At 49.3% G+C, this 23,908-nt stretch overlaps 1 protein-coding gene and 1 long non-coding RNA gene across 2 annotated transcripts in view; both read left to right on the plus strand.

Moving 5' to 3' along the window:
• Positions 1-23,908, plus strand: part of CNTFR (ciliary neurotrophic factor receptor) — a 434,396-nt gene that overhangs the window by 74,402 nt on the left and 336,086 nt on the right. The window contains exon 2 of the mRNA XM_081213125.1: positions 16,260-16,369. The gene's annotated coding sequence lies outside the window, so the exon portion shown is untranslated. The remainder of the gene's footprint in view (positions 1-16,259; positions 16,370-23,908) is intronic.
• LOC308597426 overlaps positions 1-23,908 on the plus strand; it is a 396,194-nt gene that overhangs the window by 21,841 nt on the left and 350,445 nt on the right. The window lies entirely within an intron of this gene.

A 23,908-nucleotide genomic window follows, 5' to 3' on the forward strand; every position in this document is an offset into this window, starting at 1 on the left:
GAAGAAGCCAGTAAGGCCTTACGTCTAAGTGAGTCTTCTTCCCCATTGCTTGCTACGCTCTCAGAGGCAAGGTTTTTGGTATTGGGGAAGAGGAGAGTGAGAGCGCTGGTTTTCGGGGTGGGTAGACCCCATGTTGCGCTTTAACTTTTCACACTTTAAAGTTTCATGTCTAAGCACTCTTTCTCTTGCCCAGGAGATTCCCCTGCAAAAACTGCTCTTTAAAGCTCAATCGCAGCAAATGGCAATCCACAGAAAATCCGAATTGCCATCTGTTGTGCTCCAGCTTTGAAGAGTAGGGATTTGCGGGGAAAGCTCTGGGGCAATAATAGTAATAATAAAAGTAGTAGTAGTAGTAGTAGTAGTAATAATAATAATAATAATAATAATAATAATAATAATAATAATAATAATAATAATTAATAGTAATTGCAAACAGAACTCAAAAGCTGTGTGTGGATAAGCCTTATGACTTTTGACCTGGGAGTTTGTATTTTAGTGTTGCTAGTAAAGTAAAATTGTTGTGATTAGTGGACAGTCACAATCAAGGCCTACGTTACTACCCCCCCCCAAATTAAAAACCGTAAGCCCCGAGGCCAGTAAGATATAAGCAGACAGTGATGGCAAGACTCAAGTTGTGCTTCCATAAGGAGAGCAATCGTCAAATGGGGAGCCACCACTACAAAGGCCCTTTCTCTTGTCTCGACTCTTCCCCATTTCCTTTGGGGTGGGGACATGAAAAATGGCCTCAAATTAATCCAACTTGGGGACCTTCTGCAAGCAGATCAGGTGCTCTGAGCAATGGCTCCTTCCCTTAATATTTATGCGGATCTCAATATACATTCCTTCCAGTAGCACCTTAAAGACGTTAAGAGTCGTCAACAGGCTCATCTCAGCTATCTGCCAATCTCCCATTCCCACCACCCTTCTGAGTAATACCCCTCCCCACCTTCTCACTATATAGAAGGGTCTGGCAACTTCTGTTTCAGTGTATCTGAAGAAGTGTGCATGCACACGAAAGCTCATACCAAGAACTAACTTAGTTGGTCTTTAAGGTGCTACTGGAAGGAATTTTTTTATTTTGACTATGGCAGACCAACACGGCTACCTATCTGTAACTCAATATACATTGTTCAGGAGATCGCTTCCTCTCCCTGGCCCTGCAGAGGAGCTTTTTGGGTTCAAATGAAGCTACACCCTGTTCCCTTTTGTAGAGGCCTTCAGATTATTCCCCTTTCTTCTTTGCTGTGATTCCTGCATTGCAGGGGTGGACTAGATGACCCCTTGGGTCCCTTCCAACTCTACAGTTCTAGGATTTTCCCCTTGAATGGACCCTCTCCAAGCTCTGCCTTCCTTCAGGTCCTGATATCAGCACGTGGGGGCTGCTTGACCTGATTTTTCCTCTGCATTTGAACCTCAACACATTTTGATGTCTCCACAATGTGCAAGTTCAGACTGTGACCATCATCACTTTTAATGCGAGTGGCTGACAGATCCATTGACACTCCTTTTGTTCAGGATGTTGAAAGTGAGATATTTTAATTTTCCTTTTATCACTTGGAAGAGCATCACTTTGTACACAAATATAGACTTCTTGTGTGCATTGCCTTTTAAACAAGAGTTTCTGATGAAGCAGAAATTATCTATCTGGGTCTTAGCCTTTTGTGGAATACCAATACTTTGAGGTTGCTTTAAATCGAGCAAAAGCATATTCTGCTTTTAAAATACAATTTGTATCAGCTGGGTGACTTTTCCTGGCTGTCGTATTTGGGGTGGGGTGGGGGTGGAATTCAGGATTAAAATGCAGCACACTTTCAAGTGTGATTTGTGAAGTTTTCTGTGCTTTCTCCACGATGTGGTGCTTATTTCAGCTCTTATAGATGTTAACAAAGAATCAACTGGTGGCAGGAAGACAGTGGAATTGTCTATAAAGACAATAGGCATCAAGATGGCAGGATTTAAGAAGCTGGAAAAGTTGGACCTATGGATGAGGGCGCCTGCATCCTGAGGAGCCCGAAAGAACGTGACTTGTCCAGGGCAAAAATGCTTTTTTCGGGATCTGAAAACCAAGAAGGGAACATGCAAGAAAGTATCAAAGTTGCTTCCATGGGGGATGAAGCTAAAATATGGATGGCTGGAATTACTTTGACAGGTGGGACATATCCATATATACAGTCGTACCTTGGCTGTTCAATGCCCTGGTATTCGGATGTTTTGGCTCCTGAATGCCTCAAACCCGGAAGTGAGTGTTGCATTTTGCGAACTATTTTTGGAAGCTGAACATCCGACTGGGCTTCCAATTGGCTGCAGAAGCTTCCTGCAGCCAATCAGAAGCCGCAATTTGGTTTCCGAACGTTTTGAAAGTCGAATGGACTTCTGGAACGGATTCTGTTTGACTTCCAAGGTACCACTGTATATGTATTTATATTGCGTCTTTCTCCCAGGCTGGGACTCAAGGTTGCTTACACAACTTAAAGCAACGCAGATAAAATACCAAAGCTAAAAGCACATGAAAGATAACTGTTAAAGCAAAAACTTGAATGGAATCAAAACAATGCATAGTACAGTGGTACCTCGGGTTACAGACGCTTCAGGTTACAGACTCCGCTAACCCAGAAATAGTACTTCGGGTTAAGAACTTTCCTTCAGTTTCTGCAAATATAATATGAATGGTTCCCAATCTTTTTCAAAGTCTCTGTTGTCTTTTTCTCTTAGTCTTTCTGTCATTTTTGCCAGTTCTGCATAGTTTATCAACTTCTCTTGCCGTGGTTCTTTAGTTCTTCCAATTTTGTGAGAGATAGCAAAGTGGGTGAAAATAGAAAAAACCCAGAAACGCAAGTTGGGGGAAGTCTTGGAGGGGAGGGAAGAATATATAGTAAACATCAAGAATTTGAGATGTATGTAATGAATGAAAATGAAAAATGAATTATTATTATTATTATTGTTATTATTATTATTATTATTATTATTAAAAAAGAACTTTGCTTCAGGATGAGAACAGAAGTTGTGTGGCAGCGGGAGGCCCCATTAGCTAAAGTGGTGCTTCAGGTTAAGAACATTTCCAGGTTAAGAATGGACCTCCGGAACGAATTAAGTTCTTAACCCGAGGTACCACTGTACATGGTTAATCCATGGAACTCCCTGCTGCAGGAGGCAGTGATGACCACCAAGCTGAATGGCTTTGAAAGAGGAACTGGACAAATTCATGGAGGAGAAAAGGGCTATTGGTGTCTCCTAGCCAAGGACGGCTCTGCTCTGCCTCCACTTCTGAATCCCAGTTGGTAGAAACCACAGGGAGGGAGCGGTCTCTGGGGCCCAGATCCTGCTTCCTGGTTTCCCACTGGGGCATGTGGTTGACCCCTGAGAGAGCAAGATGCTAGACTATATGGGCTACTTGCCTGGTCCAGCAGAGCTCCTTTTAATGCTTTTGTGTCCTTAGCGTGCTTCAAACCTTTCCTCCTGACCTTGACAGCTTCCCAATTTTTAGGGTCTGCGAAGCAATCTGCATGGTGGGCTTTCATTTCCAGCCCTAATTGGCACCTGCAGTCAGCTTCCTGGTTCATCGGCTGCGTTTGGGTGCGTGGGTCGCCTCTGGGCAGGTGGTTCAAGTGCTTGGCAAAAGGCGCTTGGCTCTCTGGCTGCCCCCGTTTAAGCAGACGCTGTCAAAAAAGCAAAAGAGCAACGGGAGGGGGTGTGAGAAGGAGGAGGCGAGCTGTAATTATTCCGCATTTATTATTGATACTCTGAAATTGCTAGAAGGAGCCTCTAATGTGAGCAACTGATACGACTTTCAGAAGACAATTTAGCTCTCATGTCTGTGTTTATTAGCTCCCTCGGCTGCTGCAGTCACTGAACCTAAAGCCTCATTTGCTACTGTCTTGTTGGGAATTTGAATCTCGCCACTTTCTCTCTTTCCTCCTCTCCCCCCCTCTTTCTACATGTCTGGAAAAGCCTCTCTCTGTCTCCTAGCGCAGCCCGACTGAATGTCCCTAGCTGCTGCCCAGGAGCGCTCAGGGATTTACAAGGGCTGGCAATGTATTAAACGGCGCTGTTCCGACTCTCGACCAACTTCTGAGTTTGGCAGTGATGAATGGGGAGGAGTTGGAAAGGCAGGTATTTAGAGCCACCGGAAAATTTAAGGGGCTGCCACCATGCTTTTGCAGTTATAAGAGGGTATCCAAGGACACAAGCTTATAGCCAGAGGGAGGCAGGCAAATCAAAACTGTCACCAGAATTTCTCTCTGAAGGATTGCTGCAGACAACAGGGGTGTGAAAGAGGCAGAACTGGGGATTCCCCCAAATCTGGGGGTTTCTTAGCTGAATGAAATCTATACCCCATAAGAATGGTGCAGATTGCTTCCTCCTCTACGCTCCCCACCAGAAGGGTGATAAAAGGCATCTCTCAACGTTGGGATTGGGAAGTTCACGTGCAGCCTCATAGAATTATAGTTGGAAGGGAACCCAGGGGTCATCTAGTCCAACCCCCTTCAAGGCTGGAATTGCAGCCAAATAATCCCTGGCAGATCCAGCCTCCATTTGAAAACCTCCAGGGAAGGAGAATCCACCATCTCCCAAGGGGGACCGTTCCACTGTTGAACTGTACATTTCTGAGCACAATTAAAAGTGTTGGTGCTGACCTTTAAAGCCCTAAACGGCCTCGGTCCAGTATATCTGAAGGAGTGTCTCCACCCCCATCGTTCTGCCCGGACACTGAGGTCCAGTGCCAAGGGCCTTCTGGCGTTTCCCTTTCTGCGAGAAGCCAAGTTACAAGGAACCAGACAGAGGGCCTTCTCAGTAGTGGCACCCGCCCTGTGGAACGCCCTCCCATCAGATGTCAAAGAGAACAACAACTACCAGACTTTTAGAAGACATCTAAAGGTAGCCCTGTTTAGGGAAGCTTTTAACGTTTAACAGACTAAGGTAAATGTAAAGGGACCCCTGACCATTAGGTCCAGGCATGACTGACTCTGGGGTTGCGGTGCTCATCTCGCTTTATTGGCCGAGGGAGCCGGCGTACAGCTTCCGGGTCATGTGGCCGGCATGACTAAGCCGCTTCTGGCGAACCAGAGCAGCACGCGGAAACACCGTTTACCTTCCCGCTGGAGCGGTACCTATTTATCTACTTTCATTTCGTGCTTCCAAACTGCTAGGTTTGGAGCAGGGACTGAGCAACGGGAGCTCACCCCATCGCGGGGATTCGAACCGCCGACCTTCTGATCGGCAATCCTAGGCTCTGTGGTTTAACCCACAGTGCCACCCGTGTCCCTGTTTAACAGACTACTGTATTTTAATACTTTGTTGGAAGCCGCCAAAAGTATAAATTATTATTATTATAACTGTTCTTGCCATCAGAAAGTTCTTCCTGGTGTTGAGTCAGAATCTCCTTTCTTTTAACTTGAAGCCATTTGTTTGTGTCCTACCTTCTGGAACAGGAGAAGACAAGCTGGTTTCATCTTGCATGTGACAGCCTTTCAGATATTTGAAGATGGCTTCCATATCTCTTCCCAGTCTCCCCTTTTGCAGGCTAAACAGCTCCTTCAGCCGATTCTATTAAGAGATTCCAACTCTGCAATTCTATTATTCCACGTGCAGTAGAAGCAATTATATGCAGTAATATTAATGAAACCCAGATCTAAATCGTGTAACAAGTGTGTTGGGGGGAGGTCAATGGATGCACCCAGCCCTCAAGGCCCCCACTGGAAGTTTTTCTGCCGCGATGTTCCTGCTGAGAGCCTTGGCTGAGCCACTGCAGAGCGCTTGGCCTCCCCATCTCGGCTACCCACAATGCTCTTCTCTCTGAAATATGGCACAGCCGCTTAAGTGAAATTAAGGAAGCTGTGAATCTCGGTGATGAACGACGCCGACGGCTCAGACCTTGAGCAGACACCATTCCTTTTCAGAGAAACTAGCTGCCTTCCTGCTTCTGCTGCTGCTGTTGCGTTGACTGTGATTTAGCATCTGTGTGGTGGGTGCTGTACAGGGCACCGAAATGGCACCTTTGTTGGGTTCAGTAGGGCTTGTACACCCTGTCTGCCAGCCACTCTGGGGAAAAGGGCAGGAGCCTAGTTTGGCATGCTTTATGTGGAGGCAGGGGCAGAAAGTCTGGAGCCAAATATCAGCAGGCAGGAGTGGCCATGAAGAGCCGGATGAGACAATGGGGTCTTTCCAGCAGCATTCATAGAATCATAAAGTTGGAAGGGACCCAAGGGTCATCTAGTCCAACCCCTTGGAATGCAAGAAATCTCAGCTAAAGTATCCGTGATAGATGGTCCTCCAAACTCTGATTAAAAACCTCCAAGGAAGGAGAGCCCGCAGCTTCCCAAGGAAGACCATCCCACTGTCGGAACAGCTCTTGCTGGCAGAAAGTTCTTCCTGATGTTGAGTTATGAATCTCCTTTCTTGAAGCTATTAGTTTGATTCCTGCCCTCCATTTGCTTGTTTGCTCAGCTGCTTGGCAAGTTCAAGTGGAGCAGGTGAATCGTCCTCCTCTCCTCTCTTTCCTTCTTTTCTGCAGCCCTGGAAAAACATCGCCCGCTGGATTTCTCCCTGTTAGGGTGTCGGGAGTCCAGGGTGTCGGGAGTCCAGGTAATTGAAAAGGAGGATTCACTGCAAAAACAAACAGATAGCTCTGGACAGCTTTGACAAACCCTCCGGCATCATTACTCAAGATGACCCTTCTGAAGACTCCTTCTGGCCGCGACAGAAGATATTGAACTTTCGACTCTTATGTCTCTTGTTTTGCTTCCTGTCTTGAAGCCCTCCCATTCACCGACTCTTCGGACTTAGTGGATCAGCTCCAACCTCTTTCTGTGCTGAGAGGCGGAGTCTATTCATGCCTCTTTGTGCTTCCTGCGAGCGTTGGCTGTGTTCCCGTCTGCTCTCAGCTACTGCCTTATCAGCTGGTTCGTCAAAGAGCCGAAGTGTGCAGCTGCCTGCTCTCCAATATCTGAGCCTCTCTGTTCCTGGCTGCTTTCTGCAGTTGGCTACAATTCTTTGCTTGGAGCTGGCTCATTCCTGACATGGGGTATCCCAGTTCATGGTGCAAAAGGCTCTTTGAAAGCTCCAGCAAAACAGGAGTCAGTCTGGCCAGTGCTTAGGTGGGTGTCAATCTGTGGGCCTCCTTTGCACTGCCCCTTGGGGGGAAGAAAGTTGGGGTCCTCACCTGATGTGTAGTTGACCTGTGGAAGTTGCTACCACAATATATAGCCATGCTGGCAAACTGGTTGGCTTTAAAAGGATCAAACAACTTCACGAAGGGCAAGGCTGTCAATGGTTGCCATTCATGATGGTTGCACTTTTGCAGGATTGCCCTTGCCCAGATTATTGAGGTGCCAGCTGTTTTCCAGGAAGGGCTGACTGTTTCTTGTCTTGCTTTGCCTTTTTGTAGGAACATTAGAAATGGGGTCAGCCCCCAAACCTATCTAATCCAGCATTTTGTTCCCCCAGCGGCCATCCAGATATCTAGGAGAAGCCAGCATGCAGACCTTAGCCTCTCCTGCCTTGGGATTCTGAGCAAATGGTCTTCTGAATCACACTGCAACTCACCCTGGCAATTTCTGTGACTGGTAGCCGTCAATAGACAAAATGTTAAGACCCGTGCCCTTTTGAAAAGGACGTGAAAGGGATCTAGGGGTCTTGAATAAACCACAAGCTTCACCTAAGTCAACAGTGTGATGCAGCAGCAAAATATGAATGCTATTCTAGGCTGCATCAACAGAAGTCTAGTGTCCATATCAAGGGAAGTAATCGTCCCACTCTATTCTGCCTTGGCCAGACCACACCTGGAGTCCTGTTGTCAGCTCTGGGCACCACAATTTAAGAAGGATGTTGACAAGCTGGGAGGTGTGCAGAGGAGGGCAACAAAGATGATCAAGGGTCTGGAAACCAAGCCAGATGAGGAATGGTTGAAGGAGCTGGGTATGTTTAGCCTGGAAAAGAGGAGACTGAGAGGAGATACGATAGCATTTTCTAAATGGCTATCATGCTGAAGGGACAGCAAGCTTTTCTCCTGCTCTGGAGCAAAGAACTTGGACTAATGGCTTCAGTTTGCAAGAAAGGAGATTCTGACTAAACTTCGGGGAAAGCTTTCTGCCAATTAAGAGTTGTTTGACAGTAAAACGGGCTCCCTTGGGAGGTGCTAGACTCTCCTTCCTTGGAGGTTTCTAAGCAGAAGTTGGATGGCTGTCTGTCATATATGATCTAGTTGTGATTCCTTCATTGCAGGGGGTTGTATTCATGCCCCCCAGGGTCCCTTCCAAGTCCGTGGTTCTGTGAAGCCATCCAAGTTGGTTGTCGTTACTGCATCTTTCTTGCCGTAGACTGAAGTAGACTGAAATATTATTATTTTTATTTGGTTTGTCCTGAATCTTCCAACAGTCTGCTTTGTTGGATGACCAAGTCCTCTCTGCTTACCTAATGGGATGGGCCCATGATTAATGTTCAGCAATGGGACAGGCAAATCCTTCCTATGTGCATAGGTGAAAATCACACGCTTGATTTCCCCCTTTAAGTCAGGAAGTCAAACACACATTTTTTGCCTCTGCCTATTGAGCTGTGTAAGTGGCATTTGCGCATTTCATTCATACCTTGTCCCATGGAGCTGGTGTGCTGGGCATGGGGTGTCTCTGCAAACCCCTTCCTCTCTCCCTGCAGTTGGTCTGGCTGGGGCAAAGGTAGTGCTCCCCCCATCATGTGGATGAAATGGCAAATCAACACACACACACAAACAGCACTTTTAAGAGCCAACAAATAACAACTGTGCATTTTTCAAACTTGTTTTGGAGATGCCTGGTCTTATATTTATCTCATGACGACAAAGATTGGATCCTAATCTGTGCTTTACCTTTAATCTGATTCTGCTTGGTGAAGTATTGCAGACATATTACATTGTTATGTCATTTTCTGTTTTGTATAAATTTTCTTACATGCGGTGTTCTTTTGAGCATTTCAATAGAAGGAGAAATTGTGCTCAATAATCCAATAATTTATGAATGACAAACCCGTCCTGCATGCAGAAGATTCTGCCTGTGTTAAGATAGGGACCTGGGACTGTATCCAGCCAAGTTCTGTTCAGAGGAGCTGACTGACAACTGCACACCCATTAATTCCAGTGGGTCTACTCTGAGAAGGACTAATGCTAGATGCAACCATTGGTATCTTTTCTTGGTAAGTGACATGTCATGTAGGTTTCCTTCCACTAATCTGGGGTGTTTCGGACTATCGGAACAAAGACTTCACTCATGTCTGGTGATAGGGAGGTCTTCCCCTCCTCACTGCCACATTGTCCCATGATTATGAATAAGTGATTATTTTATATCTGGCATTTCTACCTCACCTTTTTGCCCAAGGAGCTCAAGGTGGCACACACAGTTCTCCCCTTCCCTATCTAACCCACACAACATCCCTGCCAGGTAGGTTAGGCTGAGCGGCAGTGACTGGCCTAACGTCTGAGCTTCATGACGAGGGGGGATTTGAACCCTGCTCTCCCAGGGGATGCGGGTGGCGCTGTGGGTTAAACCACAGAGCCTAGGGCTTGCCGATCAGAAGGTTGGCAGTTCGAATCCCCGCGACGGGGTGCGCTCCCGTTGCTCTGTCCCTGCTCCTGCCAACCTAGCAGTTCAAAAGCACGTCAAAGTGCAAGTAGATAAATAGGTACCGCTCCAGCGGGAAGGTAAACGGCGTTTCTGTGCACTGTTCTGGTTTCGCCAGAAGCGGCTTATTCATGCTGGCCACATGACCCGGAAAAACTGTCTGTGGAAGCAGACAAACGCTGGCTCCCTCGGCCTGTAAAGCAAGATGAGCGCCGCAACCCCAGAGTTGGCCACGACTGGACTTAATTTTCAGGGGTCCCTTTACCTTTACCTCCCAGGTGTCTTAGTCCAACACTAACCACTATGCCACACTGCCTGTAGCTCATCCGCTGCAATACGTCCTGGCTAGCTTCCCAGAATCATCCCAGATCTTTTTTGATGCGTTGGCACACTCTTACTCAACCCCATGCATTCTGGACAGCACCCACCAATTATGGCCCTGGCATCATCGTGTGGGTTCCTTCCAGTAGTAGAATTTTACCCAAGCATGTGTGTGACGCTTTCACATCTTGCCCATTTGTACCCTGACGTTCAGGAGTGGCTGCAGCTGCAGCAGTGCTGCTCCAAATCTGGCACTTGGGGACCCTGCAGCCGCTATCGATGCCACATCACAGGAAAGCGAAATAGTGCTATTAGGGACTGTTTGCCTTGAGTCCCTGCGGAAAGCAGAGGGGCCTGAGGTCAGCCATCTGAAACCCTGGCTGGGAAGAGCAGCGCTCGGAAGCAGCCCCAGGGACCCATCGCCACTCTGCCCTCCCAGAGACCGAACCTCCCCCCAACTCGTCTGGATCCTGCGCTTTCCCTGTGACTCAGGCCCGGGCTGAAAGCAACGGTGAGGCCATCTGTCGGCGTAGCCTGCCATCATCCCCATCTGATCTGCCGAGGAGGCGTTTGACCTTGCTTGTGACACCGAGTCACCCTCTGACTCAGAGCTGCGTGGCTCTTGCACTTGCTCAGAGATGCTGTCGGGCGAGGCAGCTGCCTGGGTCGCCCAATGCAGCCTCTTTGCAACAGCCAGGATGCCGGCGTTGGCAGGCATCTCTGCAATCCTTCAGCCTGCCAGAATCTGGGAGTTGCAAGATATATGCAGGCTTCCTCGTGCGGTGCCAAGTTTTCCAGAGCAATTTTCTTGCCGCTAGGACGTATGTAGCGTTGGGGGGGGGGGTTAGGTGGGTTAATTCTGACAGAGCCCCTTTGTGCCTTTTGGCTACTGAACAAGCCGCGATCCTCGTGTACTCGTCACTCCTTAATTTGTAATTACTTGTCTAATTGACAAAGTTGCATGCTTTTTCCCCAGGAGGAACTCTTTGTATTTACTAATTTGGTTTGCTTTGGAGGGAAGCGGCCATTCTGCACACTCTTCGCTGTCATCTCCCCAGTCCAAGCCTTCTTGCTAATTAGTTCTTTCTCACAGGCTGGCTATTAGTCAAGGTAGATAAGCAGAAATGTCATCCTCAGGAAGGACTTCGAGTTGGGAGGGAAGCCAAGGGTTATCTAGTCCAACCCCCTGCAATGCAGGAATTTGTTCATCTTGAGGACCAGATCTGGGGGCAAACAGAGGTGGGCTTTTGGCCTTCAAGCTGTTGGAATATATCCAGACTAGATGGGACTTGGGTCTGTTCCACAAATGTAAGGTTCTTCCGTACACTTCTGTTGATGATTTCAGTTACCTGCTGCCAAAGGTTTTTCAATATAGGACAATGAAAAAATGTATGTTTAGAGAAGCATTATCCCTATTGCCTCTCCAACATTTCGATACCTTAGATAGCCCCTTTTTAAACAAACGTAATGGAGTCCACCATATTCTAAATATTATTTTTTGTTATATGAGCCTCCTGTGGTTTCCAGCAACTGTGGAAGCAGAACTTCTCCATCTTGACTAGTAGCCCTCAAAGCCTTCTCTTCCTCCGTGAATTTGTCTCATCCTTTTTTAAAGCCATCTGGACTTGTGGCCTCTACTGCCCCTTGTGGGAGGGAGTTCCACAGTTTAACTGTGTGTTGCATGAAGAAAGGTGTTTTCTCTCTCCATAATCTTCCAACATCCAGCTTCCTGGAACGTCTCTGAGTTCTAGTGTTACGAGAGAGGGAGAAAAAATTTCCTCTATCCATTTTCTCCAGGCCAGGTGTCATTTTATAAACTCCTATTATGACCCGACTCCCCTTGTTTGCCTTCTCTCGAAACCAGCGGTTCTCAACCTGTGGGTCCCCAGATGTTGTTGGACTACAACTCCCATCATCCCTGAGCTCTGGCCTTGCTAGCTAGGGGTGATGGGAGTTGTAGTTCAACAACTTCTGGGGACCCACAGGTTGAGAAACACTGCTCTAAACCCAAAGCTCCCAAATGCCTCAAGCTTTCTCCATAGGGGAGTCGCTCCATCCTTTTGGGTTATCGCCCTTTTTTGAAGAGCCTCAAATGGATTGGACAAAGCCCATTCGGTCCAGAGCAAGAAGATTGCCAGTTTCCATGGTTTTGTGCAACCCACCCATCAGAGGGGGGTTCAGTGCTTGCTCCCCCCCCCCGCTGCTGTCTTCTCGCCTCTCCAAAACAGTTTCCAGCAAATAGCCTTGCTCCCTTTTCCTTTAATTCACATTGCTTGGGGGAAAGAACACGCGCGCAACCCAATTTCTTGCTTGCCTGAGCCTGGGTCTGATTGGACTAAATGGGGGCCGTGCAGAATACAGCTCATCCCCAGGGCCTACCTACTCGCAACATATTGATGAGCACCAACCCTCTCCTCTCCATCTCACCACCCACTTTGGTAACAGGAAGGAGGACAACATTTGGCGCCCCCTCCCTAATTACCGTATTGGCCTGAATATAAGCTGTGGGTCCCCCCCCCAATTCTGATTGTGAAAAGTTAAAGTATGGCTTATATTCGCGACCTTATGCTGCCAGCCAAGTGGCACAGCTCCCCCCCCCCCCGCCAAGGAAGCCTAGGACCACGGGGCAACGGCGCATTGCTCACCCGCCTGCTGCTCCCAAGCTTCCCCCAAGTCATCGGAAGGAAGGGGGGGAGGCTGCTGGCAAAGTGGCGTGACTTCCCCACCCCCCAGAGAGCAGCCCGGGAGCGTGGGGCAACAGCACCCATCCTGTCCATGACTCCCAAGCCTCTCCCAAGATGCCAAATTTGAAAGGTTTGGCTTATTTGCGGCTGTGGCTTATATTCTGGCTAATATGGTATTTCTTATTTTCATAATACAGTCATACCTCTTGTTACGTTTGCTTCAGGTTAAATCTTTTCAGGTTGCATCCCGCGGCAACCCGGAAATACCGGAAAGGGTTACTTCTGGGTTTCGCCGCTCGCGCATGTGCAGACGCTCAAAATGACGTCACGCGCACAAGCAGCAAATCGCGACCCGCGCAGATGCGGGTTGCGTTCTGCTCATGTTGCGAACGGAGCTCCGGAATGGATCCCGTTCGCAACCAGAGGTACCACTGTAGTTCCTTTTGGTGCAGTTGGTACTGACTACTGCTTTCTGAGTTGCAACTTGCTGACCCAAGACCTGTCTATTGAAGCTCCCCTTGACTTTGCGCCGTCTGCGGGGGAGCTTCCTGCGCTGTCCCAAATCTGGCTCTACTCAACTCCTGGGACAGGTACAGTCCCTGAGTGCCTGGTTTTGCCAAGGCCTCAAAGCTCCTTCTTGCGTCTCATTCTGGGAGGCGGCTGGTGTCTCAATTTAGCCCTTGTTGCTTCCCTCCTTGCTTCTATCGGAGGTTTATTTCTGGTGGGAGGGGAAGGGGCCAGGAAAACAGCCTCCGATAGGTTAGTCTGGCTGCGTCAGTCTTCCCGGTTTTAAAACCTTTTAGCTTTTTTATTCCCCCGGATTTATAACCCTGTGCATCTAAAGGAGCCTCGGAGAAGGTAATAGCCTTTTACAAACACAGGGATATTGCAACATAAAAATATTAATTATAAAGCAATCAAGGTACAAGGGGAAAAAATGACAAGATAAAACGTGCCTATATATAAAAAAAGACGCCCTAAAAATATGCTGTTGAAATAAACGCTTGATTATCCTAAGCCAGTAAAAGCTTGTCTAGACAGGTGGGGGGGGGGGAGAGAGAGATTGGGATGGGGGCTTGCAGGGGAGGGGGCACAGGAGCTGAAGAGCACCCACCAAGCGTTGCCCTCTGTGCCCTCAGTCCCTGGTCGGGTCACAGAGATGCTCTCTTGCACCAGGTGACCTGGGGTGAATGAACGGCCCAATGGGGGGGGGGCGACCGGGGTCAGCGTCACTTCCTGAAATAAGCAAATAAGTTGATCCCTTCCCCCAGAGGCTGTTTGCCCTGTTATGGGAAACTTAAAGAGGATGTCTGCCTGCCTGTCTCAGGTTGCGAACGTGATCCATGCGGAATGCACGTTTGCAACCCGTGTCTGCGCATGCGTGGGTTGTGATTCTGCGCTCCTTCACATGCGCAAAGCACGATTTAGCACTTCTGCACATGCACGACTGCCGAAACCCAGAAGTAACCCGCTCTGGTACTTCCGGGTTTCAGCGGTCCGCAACCTGAAAAAACGCAACCTGTGGTAGCTAGTCTGGTGACTGGAAGCGGCCACTGAGACCATCTAACACCGTTCCTGAAAGTCCAACCTTGGTTCCCGGTACATTTCCAAGCACAATTCAAAGTGTTGGTGCTGACCTTTAAAGCCTTAAATGGCCTCAACCCAGTGTACCTGAAGGAGTGTCTCCACCCCCATTGTTCAGCCCAGACACTGAGGTCCAGCTCCGAGGGCCTTTTGGCAGTTCCCTCATTGCGAGAAGCCAAGTTACAGGGAACCAGGCAGAGGGCCTTCTCAGTGGTGGCGCCCGCTGTGCGCAACGCCCTCCCACCAGATGTCAAAGAGATAAACAACTACCAGACTTTTAGAAGACGTCTGAAGGCAGCCCTGTTTAGGGAAGTTTTTAATGTTTAATGTTTTATCGTGTTTTAAATATTCTGTTGGCAGCCGCCCAGAGTGGCTGGGGAAACCCAGCCAGATGGGTGGAGTATTAATAATAATAATAATAATAATAATAATAATAATAATAATAATAATAATAATCCTGTGTGCTGTCCTGCTTGTGGGTTTCCCATAATGGGCATTGGGTTGGCCGCTATGAGAACAGGATCCTGGCCTAGAAGGTCTATGGGCCAGATCCAGCAGTCTCTTCTTTGATTATTATGTAGCGAAGCCCGCGAGCACTTGGGTGCAAATGGCGCTTTGCGTGTAGGTGTGCGCTTTCTGTCACATTTGTCAGTCATTGCTCTGGTGGTCTCCAGGCATCCTCACTGCCTGCCTTGTGAATGATGGGCTGCCTGGTGGGAGGGGGGAAGGCACCGCTGAATTTTTCAGTGGCTGACACCTGACAAGCGTGATGAATGGGAGCCCGGCATGGGCTGCCGCAGTGACAAACGGACCGCTCCCTCCTTCAAGCTCCAGGAAAACTTTGCAATTATTTCCCAGAGCTTTGCAAATGAGTTTCTCAATCAGGCCCACGCGGGAGTTTCCCTTATTTACTCCTGTTTAATGGGCCTTCGAAAGATCAGATCCAGCAACCCGCTGGAAGTCAATGCAAGGACTCCCACGTGTTGCCAAGTACTTTGTGACAAAGTTCTCTGTCTGGGCCATTGGACGCGGCACGGCGACTTCCCAGTCCTGTGTGTGTAAGAAATTCCCTGAAGCTGCCTTAGGAACCTGTCCTTCGACAGCAATGCCAACCACATTGAGCAGACTTGCAGCACGGGCATCTTCTGCAGAGACCAAAAGCCTGCCAGCGCCAAAACGTAGCAATGAGATAGTATTAATGGGTTCCCTCTGAAGAGCAATTGGCAGGCTTAATCCTTGGAAGAACGGCAGCCTTCCTCGCAGGAACGTCGCAAAGGGGGTTAAGATATCCTTGGCGATGGTGCTTGGAATAATTGCAGGGAAGTGGAGTCTGGAAAGTGATGTGGCTTTTCATTTTTCAACATTAACCAAAATGTTCTCAGCTGAATAAATTTGTTTTTGTTCACCTTTGAGACTTTTCTCTTATCCCTGACATGGCCATTTCCTTACTTGGGTGTGGAAGACTAATGTCTGAATCCTGGATTAGCCCTAACGCTTGCTAAGGTAGCAAACATCCTGCAGCCTGGCTTACCTCACGGGGTTGTAGTGAAATAATTGAACCACACACAGGCTTGCATGTATTTATATATTGCAATTGTATACCACCTTTTTCTCCAAGCAGCTCAAGGTGGCGTACGTGGTTCTCCCCCTCCTCTTTCAATCCCCGCAAAAAGGTTAAGAGGTAGCTTAAGTTGAGAGGCAGTGGCTGGCTGAAGGCCACACCCAGCGAGCTTCATGGCCAAGTAGGGAATTCGAACCTAGGTCTCCCAGGTCCTAGTCCCGCACTCTTAACTGCTCTGTCACACTCCCAACCGAGAGGAACTTCAAAGCCTCATGTACAGATGCCTGCCATGTAGAGAAATCACTCATATTTGCTCAGCATCCAGAAAGGCTGATGTTTTTGGCTTTTCTGGACGCTGAGCGAGGCAAGGAAAAAAGGTGGCAAACGTCTCCTTTTTGCAAAGCGTTTTGCATGTGGCGGAGAGCAGCTCAGGGGCGGAACTTAGCAACACTAACAGCAGAAAGGGGGTGCAAAGATTTCCTATGATTTCACCTGACTCGACACCTGCTTTTATCTTTGTAGGAAGCCCTGGATATCAAAGGCGAGACCCCAGAACAGGGAAAGCGTGGAGAAGCTGAGAGGAGTTGGATGAGCAATTTGGACCACACCTTGCTGCCTGCAACACCTGAGAGGTAAGGGCCTCTTGACTAGAGACCGATGCACGCTTATTCCGTGTTCATGGAGGTTACTGCTCAGGAAGCACCTGCAGGCTACATCTGGGTGGCCCTCAAGTAGTTTGGTGATGTATGAGAATTATTGCAGCTTCGCCGCTTGCTCTCTCTGTTGGCATGTTCTTGGCACAGAGTCTTCCCTTGATGATGCCAAACGCACCCTGAGTTTCTTCTGCCTTCTGGTGGGCCCAGCAAGCTCCGAATCCTGGCAAGATTGAGGCAGCTGGTTCCCACGTCCAGGTAACTGATCAATTGCCTGATTTGGATGGGGTTGGACTCCCCTGGAAAAATCAGTCTGGGGTGCTCCTGGCTCCATCTTTGTGCCACTACAGCTGCAGGTGACCCTAGTGGCAAGGAGTTCCTTTTTCCAGCTCTCGCTGGTAAAGCTGCTACATTTGTCTCTTGTCCAAGATAGCCTGGCTGCTGTTGTCCATATGCCGGTAAGCTCTGGGCTGGATTTCTGCAATGTGCTCTTTGTGGGGCTGCCCTTCAGGTTGGTTTGGAAGCTGCTCAATGGGGCACGATAGTTGGCCGGCTGGCATCTGCCCGTCTTGGTAGACAATGGCGAGATCAAACTGTTGGAGCGTTGCAGCGCCTGCTGTAAGAGACCAGTATGAGAGAGGCAGACCTGTTTTGTTGCTGCTGGGACAGGTGAAGGCGTCCAGCTGTGTTGCTGCAGATGCAAAAGCATGTTTCTTCTCTCTTTGCTTCTCCCAGAGGGCATTCCTCCTCTGGTCACTGCTGTGGATGCAAGACTCCACTGCCTGTCTTCCAGGTACTGTGAGTCGTCTGCAATGGATTCCCACATGGCTGGGTTCATGTTGCCAGCCTTCGTGTCACATTTGCAAACATCTTTGTAATGCAGCAGAGTGGGTCTGCCAACAGGCCTGGCGCCAGCAGGTTCTCCCATGTTTAGTAGAGTTGCAGTGGCTGGAAGACAAGCAGTCGCTACCTGGCTAAGTTGAAGGTGCTCCTTTTGATGGATAAAACCTTATACAGGTGGGCAGCACCTCCCTCTGGGGTGGGATGATCTAGGGGGGGCTTTGAACAGCCAGGGGGTGCTAGAGGTGTAAATGGCAATCAGATTCTGGAAAGCTGGTATCCCTGGATCAAGGACATCAGCTTTGTTCCATTAATTAAACTCAACAGTTTTATTTGGATTTTGAATAAACATGCAATTAATTGTTAGCGCCTTGAATTTTATTGCGTTATTATCATCCTTAGTGGGTCGTGAAAACCTCTGTTCTGAACAATGCTTTTTGTAGAGCCAGGTAAGGAAAGGGCAGTGGGGATGAGCTTATGGAACAAATTTGGCAGTAACTCCCCCAAAATTAGGAACCACAGCCCTAAATGGCTTAGGATCAGGATACCTGGAAGATCATTTCCCCTCTTCTGTACCCGACGGATCACTGTTGAGCTCCTCCTGCAGGGCAATCTTATCAGCAGGTCCATTCCCCACAATGTAGGAATCGGGCTTTTAGTGTTGTGGCCCCTGGCCTTTGGAATACCCTCCCCTGAATATTAGACAGTGGCTGTCTCTGCTGCTTTTCTGCTCAAGACCTTCCTCTTCCAATGCTCCTTCAAAGTGCAGATCTTTCCCAATCCGCATCTGTACTGGAATCATTTTTGTGATGTTGTTATTGTTGTTCTCCATCAGTGCTGGATTTACGTATTAGCTAAACAAGATATAGCTTAGGGTCCCACTCTCTTGGGGGCTCCCCAAAAAATTAAAGGAACAAAACCTGGATACTTCTTCTTAGTTGTATTTCAGTTCAACAATTACTTTGATAAAATACATATTTTCTTATGTGCAAATGGCTTTAGATATAGATATCTATTAGGTCCATAAATTACCATATAGCATATATTCAACACAAAAAAACAGCGACAATTTGCTGTTGACAAAAGACAGCTGGACATAGAAAGGGCCCCATTACCTTCAGTAGCTTAGGGCCTCATCAAACCTAAATCCGGGCCTGTTTTGCCATCCTGGACTCCTTAAGAAAGGAGAATGGGGTAAAATATATATATATATATATATATATATATATATATATATATATATATATATATATATATATATATATATATGTAGGTTTTGGTGTCTTCGGGTGTCTTCCCGTGTAAGAGTTGGGGTGTCTAGGCGACGTTTCGACGAGGTCTCACTCGTCATCTTCAGGCTGGTGCTTTCGGCTTCTTGTTACTGGAACAGAGCAGGATCTCAGTGTTTGAGTTCCTATAAATACTGTTGAGGGGGTGTGGTGTATAGCCTCCAACGTTCTGGGCAGAGAGGAAGTTCCCAGGTTAGTGTGCCTTTTCTTCTTTTGTTCATTAATTACTTGAGGGATATCTTGAGAGATTTCTTGAGTGATATTCTGAGTACCATTTAGGCGGGTCATTAGGTGTGAATTAGTTGCTAAAGCTTTCGTGTCTTGACCTCTTGAGCTTGTGAAGAGTTTTTCTGAGAAGATGGCTGTACTGCACTTAGTTGTGCTCTGGCTTGGCTTCGTGTATAGGGGCGAGCTGTGGTTTTGTGCCCTGTGCCAGCCAGATCTGTGTAGGGATTGCAGGGGGGTGCAGCATCCGGAGGTGCCACTATGGTTTGGCTACTGGATGGTGTCTGTAATTTATCTGTGGAGAGGGTCTGGGTTTGGGTCTGGTGTGGTTGATTGGAGATGGCGTTCTGTGTGCCTCTGGTTCTGGTGTCGGTTTTTGTGGGGAGGGCTAATTTCCAGATGTCTGGCAGGCGGGACGTGTCGTCACGCTTGTTCATGTTGTGAGGGTGTTTCTCTATCTCGATGGCTTCCATGATTATTCTCTTGTGGTGATGTTCCATGTTAAAGAGCAATTTGGAGTCTGCAAAATTAATTTCGTGTCCTGTTTCTTTCATGTGTTGGTAAAGAGAGGAAGTTTTTTCTTCTTTTTTGACGGCATTCTTGTGTTCTGCGATACGTGCATTTATTCGTCTGTTTGTTTGTCCAATGTACGTGGCTGGGCAGACTTTGCAACTGAGTTACAGAATCTCTCAAATGTGTTAATCGCCAACGGATACCAGCAAAACAGGGTTACGAAACTAATCCAAAAAGAAACACCCCCCAAAAACCAAGACACAGAAGAAAACAATGGCATGGCCCTCCTTCCTTATATCAAGGGCACTACAGATAAAATTAGCAAAATCCTCCATAAACACAATATCAAAACAGCCTTTTGCACCAACCAAAAAATAGCCAATATCCTCAGAAACCCCAAAGATAAAATCCAGTTAGAAAACCAAGGGGTCTATGAAATACCCTGCAAAGTCTGCCCAGCCACGTACATTGGACAAACAAACAGACGAATAAATGCACGTATCGCAGAACACAAGAATGCCGTCAAAAAAGAAGAAAAAACTTCCTCTCTTTACCAACACATGAAAGAAACAGGACACGAAATTAATTTTGCAGACTCCAAATTGCTCTTTAACATGGAACATCACCACAAGAGAATAATCATGGAAGCCATCGAGATAGAGAAACACCCTCACAACATGAACAAGCGTGACGACACGTCCCGCCTGCCAGACATCTGGAAATTAGCCCTCCCCACAAAAACCGACACCAGAACCAGAGGCACACAGAACGCCATCTCCAATCAACCACACCAGACCCAAACCCAGACCCTCTCCACAGATAAATTACAGACACCATCCAGTAGCCAAACCATAGTGGCACCTCCGGATGCTGCACCCCCCTGCAATCCCTACACAGATCTGGCTGGCACAGGGCACAAAACCACAGCTCGCCCCTATACACGAAGCCAAGCCAGAGCACAACTAAGTGCAGTACAGCCATCTTCTCAGAAAAACTCTTCACAAGCTCAAGAGGTCAAGACACGAAAGCTTTAGCAACTAATTCACACCTAATGACCCGCCTAAATGGTACTCAGAATATCACTCAAGAAATCTCTCAAGATATCCCTCAAGTAATTAATGAACAAAAGAAGAAAAGGCACACTAACCTGGGAACTTCCTCTCTGCCCAGAACGTTGGAGGCTATACACCACACCCCCTCAACAGTATTTATAGGAACTCAAACACTGAGATCCTGCTCTGTTCCAGTAACAAGAAGCCGAAAGCACCAGCCTGAAGATGACGAGTGAGACCTCGTCGAAACGTCGCCTAGACACCCCAACTCTTACACGGGAAGACACCCGAAGACACCAAAACCTACATTCCTGTACTCGTGAAAATCTACGAAAGCATATATATCTATATATCTATATATATCTATATATATATATCTATATATATATATCTGTCAGAGCTGCTTCAAGATCCTAGCTCACAGAGGATCACGCTAGCCAGCGGTCATTAAGTAAAAGTCTTTATTGAATTACAGTTTCCATTCTCACGCTGCTGTCTGCAACTCTACGTCTACTAGCTAGATCGGCGAGGCTCCGTCTGAGTCTCCGCCCCGTGCGCACCAACTTAATATCCTAGCCTTGCTCCACCTTTTCCTCCTGACTGTCCTCCTCTGGGTCCCTCTACCCCCCGGGGCTTCTTCCTTCCGGGATTCTTCTGACGCTGACCCGGACCCTTCTGCCTCCTTGCGCCGGGCTTTAGGACCTGGTTCCCTTTCGGGGCTGCTCACTGCGCCGCCTTCCTCTGCATTTGAACTTGGCGCGCGCGCCCAACCTTCCACTTTCCTCTTAACCGTTTCTTCGCTCCCCGATGGAGGTGTGGCCACTCCTGACTCCTGCCCTCCCTCCTGTGGTGAGCTGCCAGCGCTTCCCCCCTGGCTCCTTTCCTCTTCCCTGCTTCCTGGCGGTGACGCTGGTCCCGATTTCCAGCTGCTCCCCCCTGAGTCTCCTCTGGCTCTATCTTCCTGGGGTGCCTCTCTAGATTCCCCCCTTGCCCTGGCCACTGGTGCTCCTTTCTGTGAATCCTCTGATTCACTGGAAAGACTGGGAGATCTCGGGTCGTCGTCATCACTCATCCTTTCCTCTGTCTCCTCCCCTTCGCTCTCTGTTTCCTCCCTTGCCCGTGCCTCTGCACCTAAACCCCTGACATCCATCCCCCCCTCGAAGCCCCCCAGTCCCCCCTCCCCTCCTTCCGGTGCTGGAGCTGGGGGCTGCTGTTGCAAAGGGACGAACGTCGGATATCGGTCGCTTCCCGTGGCAGGCCTCCATCGGAACTCTTCCGGGTCTTCCTCCCTGCTCTCGTTGACGACAGTCACCTCCTCTTCCATCTCTGTGCCGCCGTGCTCGAAACCAGGGTCGTCCCCGAAAATGTCCATGTCCGTCTCTCCCGCACTTCCTCCAGGCGGCGTTGCTCGGCCGGAACAGTCCAGCCACTTCCTGCGGAACTGCTCCTCCGGCCTATCGTCCCACCAATACGAGGGTTCTGAGACAGATCCCGAGGGTGACCCCTCCGGGGAACGGACGTCTCGTGTCGGTTCCTCGTCCGAGTCGAACCCCCTGAACGTGCTGTCCGAAAGCGTGGGCGTGAAAAGCCAGTCGTCGAAAAAGTCCGCTGGCATAGGTCTATGTGGGAAGAGGGCATGAAACTCGTCTTTGAGCAGAGGTTCGTCTAAAGCGTAGCCCGGCACCCAGCTGTTCGCACTGGCCGGGGTGCCCTCCCTGGCGAGAAAGTATTCTACTCCCTCTTCCCCCCATCTGGAGTCCAAAATCTCCGTGACTTCGTTGATGCGCTCCTCCTGTGCCACTCCCGCGTGCCCCGTTCCTTCTCTGAGCGGACTCGGCGCCGTTCCGGGTTCCTGGAACCTGTGCGGTGCCTTGTAGGGAGTGAGCACCGATCTGTGGAACACCGGATGCATTCTGGAACCCTCCGGAAGCGCCAGCCTGAAAGCCACCGGGTTGACCTGCTCTTCGACTTGGTAGGGCCCCAGTTGTTTATGCCCTAGTTTCTTCTTGGCCAACGACCTGGCCGGCACTGCGTGGGCTGCTAACCAGACCCAGTCTCCCACGTGGAGCTCTTCGCCAACCCTTCTGTGTTTGTCCGCTTGTACCTTGTATGCGTGTTTAGCCAGCTCCAGGTGGCGCCGCAGCTGATCGTGGACTTCCTGCAGCTCCGACGCGAACGCATCTGCTGACTGCGGCTCCCCTTCTCCCCTGCATTCCAGTCCCGGGAAGGTTCTAGGGTGCCGCCCGTTGTTGGCGAAGAACGGCGTGACGCCCGTGGATACGTGCTTCGTGTTGTTGTAGGCAAACTCTGCAAGCGGCAGGTAATCCACCCACGTCGCAGGCTGTTGGTTCGCATAACATCTCAGGTACTGCTGCATGATGGCATTGACTCGCTCCGCTTGCCCGTTGGTCTGCGGGTGTCTCGCCGACGCCAGATTGATCTTGACGTTTAGGAAGCCCATCAGCTTCTGCCAGAAGTTCGAGATGAACTGCCGCCCGCGGTCGGACAGAATAGACCGTGGCAGACCGTGAACCTTGAACACGTGGTCTATGAACAGTTTGGCGGTTTGCTCTGCCGTGGCCACCTTAGCACACGGAATGAAATGCGCCATCTTGGAGAACAGGTCCACCACCACCAACACTGCCGTCTTGCCCCTTGAGCTGGGCAGATCCGTGACAAAGTCCAGAGCCACCCTTTCCCAAGGTTCGACCGGAGTTTGCAGCGGCTGCAACAGTCCAGCCGGCGGTTTGTGCACCGTCTTTGCCCTCTGGCAAGTGTCACACCTCGCCACGTAGTCTGCGACCTCCCCTCTCATTCCAGGCCACCAGAAATCCCTGGCTACTAATTCCACCGTCTTCTCCTTGCCAAAGTGCCCGGCCGTGGGTGCGTCGTGCAGCTGCTGAAGCACCTTGGCTCGAAGTTCGTCACCCGGCACGTAGATGGCCCCTTTACGGATGAGCAATCCATCTCGTAGCTGGAAACCGTCGGCCGCTGCCTTGCCCCCTCGCACCTCTGCCATCTTCGTTTGTGCGAAGGAGTCCCCCTGCAACGCTCGCCGCACCGCCTCTAGGTCCACGGTCGCCGCGGCGCACGCCCACACTGTCGGTGCAAAGATGTGCATGGCGGCCGCTGGTGTTGCGTCCTCCAGATACTGTGGCTTGCGGGAGAGAGCGTCTGCCATGATGTTGGTGTCCCCCGGGACATACTCTATTCGGAAGTCGAAGTCCGCAAAGAACTCAGCCCAACGTATCTGCCTCTGGTTCAGGAACTGTGCCGTGCGCCAGTGTTCCAGATTCTTGTGGTCTGTGCAAACCTGCACCGTGTGCTTGGCGCCGATCAGAAAGTGCCTCCACGCCTTGAACGCTGCATGAATGGCCAGCAACTCCCTGTCCCATATGGTGTAGTTCTGCTCGGACTTGCTGAGCTTCCTGGAGTAAAACGCTCCCGGCCGCCACACGCCCTGCTGGTCCTTCTGCAGCAGGACCGCCCCCACTGCTCTGTCCGAAGCGTCTGTCTCCACCCTCATCGGCATGCTGGGGTTGACATGAAGCAGCTGCTCTTCCGACGCGAAGAGACGCTTGAGGGCCTGAAAGGACTGC

Source organism: Podarcis bocagei (assembly GCF_964188305.1).
Source record: "Podarcis bocagei genome assembly, chromosome: 11".
Taxonomy (NCBI): Eukaryota; Metazoa; Chordata; class Lepidosauria; order Squamata; family Lacertidae; genus Podarcis; species Podarcis bocagei.